Here is an 8,238-nt window from a genome sequence, read left to right on the forward strand (position 1 = left end):
GATTAGTTGGCCATCTTATTTTGTCAGTTAGGTTTTGCAATACATATTGTCACTGTTTGGCGTCTTTCAAGAAAAATGACATTTTAATTTTATTGAAAATTCTATTTGCAAATGTCCTTTTGTGATCGCCATTTCAAATCGGGACACTTGTTAACTAGAATTAATAAAAAGTTAAAAGTTAAAGCGGCAGGGGGAAAACCTGTGACGCCCAAACTGACCACAATTCTTAATTAATATTTTGGATGATAATTATTTACACATGCAGAAAATAATGTTTGAACATGTTACGCATCAACAAAACACTCACATTTCCACACGATGATGGTGGTGTAAATATATATGGTTTAGAGTGCGTGTCTATGTGTACGCAAATTCTCTATTTTTATTCATTGCCTCGTGCGTGTGTGTGTGTGTGTGAGCGTGCGCGTGTACTTGGGGGTGGAAATGGGAGGTTGTTTGTAGTAAAAACAGTGAGAAAGAAGACACAGAGGAAGCTAAACACAAGCTGCTCTTTGAAGTATTGAGCAGGCTAATGCTATTGTGAGCAGGTTATTTAAGCAGCATGGATACATTATAGTCTCATCTGACCTGGGACATATCCGACCGCGTCCACACTAGACGGAACCATAAATAGTGCTAAATAGTGTAGATTTAAGGTATGTGGTAGCGTCCATGCAGAGGCCGTAAATTGTGCAATAATGGTCTCAAAGAGAGGAAGAGTCTGTTAAGTGGATGAGGCAGCATGCCATGCAGGAAGGGAAGCAGCTTGTGAGCTGTTCAGCAGGAGGTGGTGGGGGGGATGTAAAGCGAACTATAGAATTGTATATGTTAGAGAGGTGTGACACACGCAGCGGTGCAAATTGAGGTCAGTTTCAGCGGAGTAGCCTTTCGCTTTGATCCCTGAGCCGCGCTGGATGAAAGACATCCTGCTTCCCTCGCCAAGAGAGGAGGAAAGGGAGGCGATGTGGGTGGGAGGCCGCCCTGCGTTCCCTACCTGACAATTCAAGCTGGATACGGCACAAACGGTTTCCTTCAGTGCGGACAGAATATCTTATTTCCATCTGTCCCACCTCTCCCGTGCTTCGCCGTGACCGCGGCCACATTTTTCTCAGAATCGTCCTCCACGTTTTGTCCAGTTCGTGCAAGTCGTGATGGTTTAAATCAAAGCTTTGTCTCACTATCTTCACTTCCTGGACTATCTGTTTTGTTTTGCATTCAAAATTTGAACTTTGATCCTCCCACAACCTGTCAGACAGTGGACATGTGTGTGGCCTCACGCAGAAGCATCCAAGTTCACATCAAACGCTGCGTGTGTGATCCTGAACCAGTTACATGATGTGATTAAAGTGTTTGGATCTAGACTATTGTGCCTCTAAACAGGCTTAATGATGCCACATCCTTTAAAATTACATTTATGACAAATTAGTTCGGTGAGCAGACAGTTTCACATTCGAAATAATCCTGTCCTGGATCAAGCATTTCAGAATATAATTTTTAATCCTCTCTCCCATTTCCCCCCACACACCTTAGCATTTCCATTCAAGGGCCATGACATCATAGCATCCATTGAGGGGTTAGGACAGCGTCTTCGGGGAGAGAGTTAATCTTCTTTTCATCACTTCTCATTTCTGGTTTGCTCTTCGTCCACACATTCATTCTCTACGTCAAAATACTTCAGAGTCTTTTTTTTCATTCTGGAAAATGTAAAAACACGTGGAACATAAATGACAGGATGGAACTAAGTACAAATACAATAGGGCGAAGGAACAAAGAGGATTAATTGAGAACTAATTTCCTGTGTTTGACAACTGACCATTAAATGAAAAACAGGGGGCAACATTTGTATTTATGGAAACACGGAAGAAAGTCCTTCGGAAAGAGACAGACCTACTTCATTATAAATGAAAAATAAAGAATATGTAAAATAAGATTTAAGGAAAACGCGTGTGTTTAGAGCCAGAGGGCCAGTGGGAGGATGCAAATGTCATCGCTAGAAGCAAATCTGAGTGACATTATGGGAATAATGTTGCTGCTCTGGCTCCCGTCCACACTGTCTGCGGGGAAAAAGACATCCACACAGCAATAATTAGTGTGTCAGAGAGGCTTTGGGAAGAGGCTTCTCGCCTTTGATAGCATTGTAAATACAAAAAGAGATGTCACACAACCATGAAAATAACCCTTTATGACTCAGAGAGGGTACACTTGCATGCTGAGAATTGTATTTATGGAAAGAAAGGAGAGCAGTCATAATGCAGGGGGAGCATAAACCGTGAACGAATAAAAGTGACCGAGACTAAAAAATCCGGGATGAATGATTGGCAAGTTTACATCTCACGCCCAAAATGCAGACATGCCCTGAGGCGAAACATAGCCGACAGCCGTCGTCCTTTCAATCATCCATCTATCTTCTCATCTATCTATCTGTAAATGGTTTCAATATGTTTGAAGGTGAATCATGTGTGATGTTACCAGAATGTTCACAGGATGGGAAACTTTAAAAATCAATCCCATAAACCATTTTTAATTACCTCCAGCTCCGTCCAGCACGACTGTCCCTCCCTTGGTTTGCAGCAGGAAATGGTATTTACTTTTTTAATGTATTTTATAAGTGCAACAATCACAATATTATTGTAGATTAATGTTTCCCTCAATGTGCATCTATCATGGGTCTCACACACACACACACACACACACACACACACACACAAACACACGCGTGCAGGCAGTGAGCACAATGATGTGATGCTCACTCTGATCCACCCTGTTTCAGCTCCTAATAATGGAACAGTTGGATTGTTATCAGAGAGTCTGACACACACACACACACACACACACACACACACACACACACACACACACACACACACACACACACACACACACATATATAATTACTGGACCTTCCAATGTTCTCAACACAGGGATTAATTTCATTAATTGCATCCAATCAAATGATCTCCACTGGAAACTGAAGCTCTTCAGTTTTTGTCCAACCCATGAAAAGTCTTTACAGCAAAAACATTACTTTATATTTATGGTTTGAAGATATGTCAGAATAACAGATTATCACCACATCACTTGTGCTGCTTGTGTTTTGATGTATGTAATGAGTGAAACAGGAAGATAATGGTTGCAGAAGTTAGACCAAACCCAACTTGGCCAGAGACAGAAGCAGATGCTGCTGCTTTCAGAAGGCCTGATAATTATGAGCCGCTTTTTTCTGTATGACTGAGGGGTTGGAACAATCTGGGTCTGGCTCGCTCACAAATGGGCCGAAGCTCTGATTATTCCCGCTCTGACTAAGCAGAGACCTCATCGACACACAGGCCCAGGAATGCAAAGATATGTGAGTTCAGCTGGGTCGTGTGTTTGCACCCATTAGACCAGTCAGGATTAGCTGCTTGGAAAAGACATTTTACAGTGAACATTGTGAGATTTGATCTGAGGATTTGTCTTACTTTGCATCTGATAAGAAAAAACATGGCTGTTAAAGCTGTAGCCTAATTCCCTTCGGTTTATACAAGAAGCATCCAACTGTAATATTAAAGACTGAACGTGAGCGTAGATGACACTCTTCCACGATGTAAATCAGTTAAAAACAGCAGGGTGAGATAAAGGCTGCAGTCAGTTTCAGCACAGAGGCTGTGTGGTCCTCCAGCCTCCTGCTATTAGTTTGTTTACAGAAGTTAAAGCTGTGAGCTGCTCGGTGCCCGGGGCCAGCATTCCAGTACAGTGGCTCATGCAAGCATGCACAGGCACACTCTGTTGTCTCTCAATACAATGTATGAAATCCTGCAGCTGAGCAGCAAACAGCCATCATCAGCTTTCCTCTGTAGAACCCTAAAAAAGAAGCCAGCCCTCTTCTCATCTGTTTTAGATCCACATTTGGTGTGAAAGTGTGGTTTGGATGAAGAGCAGTGGTCCAGCCCAGGTCTTTCAGGCACTAGCTGACGGCCGTTAGAAAGAGCCGTTAGAAGTGTATTTGACTGTACAGGTGAGATGTTTGATGCTGATATCCGACCTCAGACAATAACAGCAGGCTTGTGTGCAGGGTATACAAATCATCAGCTCCATATGGGCAACTGTCATGTAAAAAGCAACAAAAAGGACGAGAGACATCGTTTTAATCACAATGTGCGGAAAAATAGAGTGAAATGTTTTTTTTAACTGTAAGTCAACCGCATGCTTTGATAGGTCCCTGCACAAAGAGGATGTAAATGAGAATAAGACTCACAAAGCCTGTAATTACTGTGCTGGGGTCAAAGGTTAATTAATGTCTGTTTTAAAAAACTGTGTATTAACTGCCACTGGGAACAAAATGAGGCCTTTTCACATGCTGATAAGAGCTGCCTGCTCATGCTCAGCCTTTGTCTAAAAGTTTTAGTTGGTAAACTGTTCAGCGATTTATGAGTACAGGTGCTACACTGGTTGACCTGTTAGTAATGGACCGACTTTATCTCGTTTAAACAGTTCAGATAGTTGATAAGAAGGCAGGTTCACACAAAGAAAACAAGACGCAGCATTGATCCAGCTGTGCTATTCATTGTGAAGGACCTACATGCAGCACGGACGGAGACGCCAGTAATCTCAAAAATCCTTCGCAGAATGAATGTACGTCAATAACGGGCTGATTTGCACTTTCATCAGCTAAACCATTTCACCTAAATGACTCACAACCGAGAGGAGAGCTGTTGGCCACATTTTTCTGCCGTTTTACAACCATAAAGCTGTTGTGTAATTAGGTTAAGGTGAACATTGAGTCATTCAGACTGGCACACACCCACATTAATGACCTCAAATGTCATTGGAAAAGGGCATTACTGAATTATCAAGTCAACCCTGAAGAAAACTGTCCTATCAACAGCATTCGCACGCACACAGGCACGCACACACACGCGCACACACACACAAACAATACTAGTAGGCTGTAAATAGAGTAAATGATTTAAATTATCTTAAAGATGCAGTTAATATTTGTATATCAGAAAGTAGAATGAGTCAAACCTATTTATCAAAAACCAAGTTGGTAAAAAACGTTATTAAATTTTGCAACCCCACCCAGCCGCTGTAAAATCTTTTGAAGTAGATTTTCCAGAGGAAAAGATTAATCAGTTTCAAACCACACAATGATGTTGAAATCAAAATTCCACTTTCAACTCTGAGAGCAAACACAAATGATGCGACACAAAACATTGAGGCAGAATCTAAATAACCGTGATTTGCACGTGATATTTGAGATAAACGACGTTAATTGTCCCAAAGGGCCATTTTGGGCCTATTTTGAATTTGTGTGCAAATAAACTCCTGATCTTTGTTTTCTCAATGGGGATGGGTTTATTTCTCTACCTTTGAATATGTCATTTCCATCGTTAATAATTTCCGAGAAGTACCAATGCAAAAATACACATCCATATGTTTAGTTCTGCCACCATCAACACGCATCAACGAGAATCGCACTAATGCTAATATCAATGATCAGCTCATCTCTCACTATGGCCCTTTTAGGAGAGATGTTGCCCAAACCTGCTCTATAATGGTCTCCCTTCACCCTCAGGCCACAAACCAATTACGATTTCCTTAATGATGCTCTGTCTCCTTTAATGATTTACACTTTGTGACCAAGTATGTACGAACATTCCCAGTGTGCTAACGGATGGCAAATATCACAAGAGTCACCTTATGTGATTGTCAATCATCATAAATAAAGCAACACATGGTAGCCTTACAAAAGAACTACTGACATGTCGATGAAGGAATTTCAAAGAATTTTCTCCTACGACAATAAACTCATAGACAGAAGATGAATTTTGCAACTGCCTCATACACGTATGTCTAAAAAGTTTTGAAATAAATCACAAAATCCATATTAAACAAAGCGCCAGCTCCTAAAACCTTTCTTGTTGAATAGCATTTTAGCCGTAGAGGCCATAAATCAATATATTACATTGGTATTATGTCACAGTTATTCATAATAACACCCAAAACACATCTTTGAATCTTTATGACACCTGATACACATTGTGTAAAGTAGGCTAGGTACAACTGAACAGGACAATACTGACAGGCTGGGCTGCACCCACTGACACCCTTGGGAGCAGAGTGATCATTCACATACGACAGCTTTGTCAATGACACTGCAGGACAGATGACACTCATGGTCCTATCTCAAATGTGCCGCTTTTTATCTGTTGGGGATAATTTATATAACCTTGCAGACAATAACATGTGTAACAGAACACTCAGGAGTCACTCAGGAGCTGGATTGTGAAACTGTCATGTTCCCAGAGAGCCTTTGTTTGTTGTGTCTCTGAAGGGGGGCCTTTTCCTGCAGTTTGTGCAACTGCCACATGTCCTCGGGCCAGCAGAATGTCTATTTTTATCAGCTTTTTCACAAAGACGGTAATAACCTCAAGAAAAGCAGAAATTACGAGTGGATTCGTTTGACCAAGAAAAACAGAACAAACTCACAACAATTTTTTGAGACTTACTCTAAAAAACAATAGCCCTATAAATGTGAAAGGAAATGCTTCTTTTACATAAGAAAAAATGGAATTATAAACATAATATGCTTTCGGTCTTTGGTCTCCATGGACTCTCCTCGATGTCATTAGCTTCAGGGTAGCCAGAGGGCCGGTGAGGTCATGCTCACCACCTGAACAGGATGGCGTGCTGGGTTGAGCCAGCTGATACAGAGGTGTTGAAAACTTCTCTCTTTTGGTTTTTACGCCGGCCCTCCCCTCCAGCCTGTCAGCTTCTCTGTTTACCTCCGAGGTCTAATTTCCAATCTCTGTCATTGGGAAACAGGAAAATATTTCAACAAACACGGTAGCTTCGAATTTCGACTTTCATCCCACTGATTTAATGTCTTCTTAATTGTACTGTCTGCATTCCGCAGGAAACAATTTTTTTTTTTTTTACATCAGCTAATCTCAAATCTTCCCCCCTGCACGAACAAGGCTGACATATAGAACTAGGAACACAAGCAAAATAGCAACGTGATATATAATCATATGGAAGTATAATACAATTATGCCTCCTCTGTGTTCTGTAATAAGAAGAAATGTGTCATTCATTTTCATTTACGATGGTGAACCTGTTGAACTGCTGCATGGAATTTATTTAGTAATGACATGTTCTATCACACCCTCTGTCAGTCTGAGGTTTTAACACCACACATGCACTCAGACACACCTGAAACACATCTGTACAAAACCCTGTCTCAGAAGAACACCTCCCCTGGTTCACCTGCAGGACAGCCAACCGTGAACTTTCCTCCCGGGTCAATTGGTCATAATGAGGTGGTGATCTGGGCCCCGAGACCAGCAGCAATCTCACTTATGTCTGAGTAACTTTGCAAACCAATGCTGGAGGGTGACGCCCACTGCTTACATGAAGTGTAGCTGCAGCCCTTACTCAGGTGTATCGACTGCTGCTGCCTGTTTTAAGTTTGAGTGCGCATGTGATATCCTGTCACGAATGAAGTGTTTGTAAAGATAAACATCCTTCTTATACAATATCTCACTTCTAAAGAGCACCTGACACATGCAGCTGACTGCAAGCGAGGTGAGCAAATACCTGCCGGTTTTTTATCTTGCACGACAAGCTATATGCCACTCAAAAACCAGCCTTCCATTGTTGAATGTAATAAAAGCATGCATATGCAGCGCAGGGGTGTCTGGCACCGTTATTATGGTTTCTATACAGACACATTCAAAGCAGCAAGTTGCAAGAGAACAGGCCTGCTGTAGATTATACGCTGTTACAGCGACCCTTGCGGCTAATCCTTGCACGCACGCCGGCGGTGATGTTCCACTTCCAAGACGCAGGGTTGGATTAGAGCAGGGAGTTATCGACATGTGCAGCACACGCACAAAGAGGGTGGCATTAACATAGAGAGCGACATTAGCTGCTTTCCATTGTGGGAGGCAGATGAAGTCAAAGCTCCCACTTCTGCATAAACAGAAGTCAGGACAAGGAGTGAAATTTGTTCTTGAACTCTGGCGGCGAGGCGTATTACAATGACAAAGGATGGGAACTTGCTCTTTATGTCATTGCTGCGGTGCACCCTCATAAACTCGGAAATACATCCTTTCCTATTTACAATGTGCTTTTGCCAATTTCCTCAGGGAGATCAAAGTTTCATCCCTCTTAAAAAGACTGTGAGCATTGTTGTGCTCTTACAACAAAAACACTATTTACACTTGTGTACACTCTGAATGTGCTGAATATTAGACAGTC

This window comes from Takifugu rubripes, chromosome 20, assembly GCF_901000725.2.
Source record: "Takifugu rubripes chromosome 20, fTakRub1.2, whole genome shotgun sequence".
Lineage (NCBI taxonomy): Eukaryota > Metazoa > Chordata > Actinopteri > Tetraodontiformes > Tetraodontidae > Takifugu > Takifugu rubripes.